This window comes from Rhagoletis pomonella, unplaced genomic scaffold, assembly GCF_013731165.1.
Source record: "Rhagoletis pomonella isolate Grant_MI unplaced genomic scaffold, Rhpom_1.0 Rhpom_scaffold_00007, whole genome shotgun sequence".
NCBI classification, from domain to species: domain Eukaryota; kingdom Metazoa; phylum Arthropoda; class Insecta; order Diptera; family Tephritidae; genus Rhagoletis; species Rhagoletis pomonella.
Genome location: NW_023458561.1, coordinates 258,440 through 261,119, shown reverse-complemented (window position 1 = coordinate 261,119; position 2,680 = coordinate 258,440).

Below are 2,680 nucleotides of genomic sequence, written 5' to 3'. Positions count from 1 at the left end.
TTTTTTTTGTACAGATGATTTGAATGTTCTCACGAAACGCTCAGCTAACCCTTTAGATGCCGGATGGAATGGTGCAGTGGTAATATGTTCAATTCCGTTTTCAATGCAGAATTTTTTAAATTGCGAAGACGCCAATTGTGGCCCATTATCGTTTACCAGCGTTTCGGGCTAACCTTCAAGGGCGAAAATACCTGAACGTGCTCTGAGGGTGTCCCTTGTTGTTGTACTTGTGAGTTTGAAAATTCACTCTGCAAGCAAAGAAGATCATTAGATTTGGTGTCAGGGTATGGGCGTTCCTCAGGTTGGGCGTTTGCTTAAGTATCACAGTAGCTACGAATAGCCTATAAAAGATTTCCGTAAGAAGATATTTGCCGGTGTCGTTACAATGTTTATGCAGTGCGCGCAAATTGAGCCTTCGTATTTTTTTGGCAGCATTTTCTTTAATTAAGTGTAGTAACGTCCAAAAATTTTTCTATTGAAACAAAAAAAAAACACATATTAAAAAAGTCGAGAGGTGAAAACAAAAAAATTGTTAGAAGGAGTGTAGGCGAAGAGCCCACGATCACCTTTAAGCACCCGGCAGAACGTGATCATCAGAGGCAAGAGGAGGGAGAAGCCGAGATTACCCGTACCAAGGCAGGAGGAGTGGTCATCATCGGCGCCGACCATATAAGGCCCAAGTCAGTAAATCCGTGGAAGAACCTACCACCCCCAGCGACACGTAAGTGATGAAAATATAGATTTTGTCAGGTGGTAGTGTACATTTTTGTGTGTCCCTAGTGTTCCAGGAGATTAAGGTGAACCACCCCAGTGTGAAGGCAAAAAGGGCACGGCACAGTTCGCTGGTGAGTGCTAGGCTTAAGTAAAATGCCGTACTGAAGCTTTTGCCTGAGGGATATATTTGCCAAAGGGCATTTTTTAAAAGCTCGGATCGAGGAGCAAAGAATCAGCTTTCCGGTTTGTGTACGGGGCCAGTCAAGACCACCACCGGCATGGTATAACGCAATCATTGGGAGTAGATGTTACACTGCACGTCCCACATACATATGTACTTTTTTTCAGAACATTTAATTATTTGTAATATATACGTACATACATTTTCGTAGCATATATAAGTCGGTTAATAAGTTTGTACGTGTGTACACTTTCGTTTGTTTTTGTCTTTGTTCCCGCCAGGCAAGAATAACCCAAACAAAAAGGTAGATTGTAGCACTTTCTGAGCGGGGAATATCCGGCTCCCGGAAACTCTTCACATCATCCGAAAAGAGCTCTTGTAGGTAGGGTGGCAGGTGACAGACGTGTATAAACGGTGATGTTGTTGTTGTAGCGGCTACAACAACCCCGCCCAGGACGGTTGGCATCTCAGTCGTTGTCGTCAAGTTCCACTAACGGCAACCCTAGGAAGCGTGCAGCTTCTGTGGGGTTTGTCCACAGGGACAAGGCCGTTAGGGTTGTCGGGTTTTCCGGGCATGCGAAGAGATGTTTCGAGTCATGTGAGGTCTCTCCGCATGCCGGACACTCATTCGGCACATCCTCATTCAACCTACTCAGGTAGGCGTTCAACCTGCTGCAGTAACCGGAGCGAAGTTGTGCAAGTGCTGTGCGTGTCTCCCGAGGCAGATGAAGCTCCGTCTCGTCTATGTCCGGGGGTGCTATGCCTAGAACGGCATTCACAGGTCTAGAGTCTACATAACTCGAGACTGAGTCCCTGTGAATGCCGTTCAGGGCCTGTCGGTACGCTGTCGGGTCCAGCGGTTGCTTAATGAACCTCTGGTTCATATAGATGCCTCCTGACGTGCCTAGGCGAGGGCTCCTCTGCAAGCAGCTGTCTGCTTGGGTGGCCACTTCTGTGACTCCCGATCAGGAACTGCTTGCAGAGCATTATATTGTGCTCCTTTACAGGGAGCATTTGCGCCTCGCCGTGCAGGTGGTGTTCAGGCGACATCAGGAGGCATCCTGTCGCTGTCCTGAGTGCGGTGTTCTGTACAGTCTGTAGCTTCGTCCACTGCATCCTACTAGTCCCTGGCGACCACACTGGCGCTGCGTAGTTCAAAACCGGCCGGCCTATTGCCTTGTATGTTGCCAGCAACGTTTCTTTGTCTTTGCCCCAAGTAATGCCGGCTAGCGACTTGAGGACCTTGTTACGGCTCTGTACTTTATTGACAATAGCGGTTGAGTGCGCAGAGAAGGAGAGCAGGCTGTCGAATGTTACTCCGAGTATTTTGGGGTTATTCACCGTCGGAATTGGTGTGTCATCGACGTGAATCCCCAGCGGTAGCCTGACCTCCTTCGTCCAGATTGTGAACAGGGTCGCGGAGGATTTCGTATGGGAGAGGACTAGACACTTTGCAGTGAAGAAGCGAGAAAGTTCGGAGAGATATACCCGTTTACTTTCGAACACAGGTCATCAATTCCATTCCCAGTCGCCATGATCGAGCAATCGTCGGCATAAGAGACAATCGAGACTCCCTCTGGTGGTTGAGGGAGCTTTGAAATGTAAAAGTTAAACAGTAGCGGGGATAGGACACCACCCTGAGGAACCCCCTGTTTTATTTTTCGCTGCTTACTCGTTTTGTCTCTAAACATTACCGACGAACGTCGACCACTTAGATAATTTGCCGACCAACGTTTGAGCCTCTGTGGGAGAGAGGAGGTCTCTATATCTTCTAGTAGCGTGGAA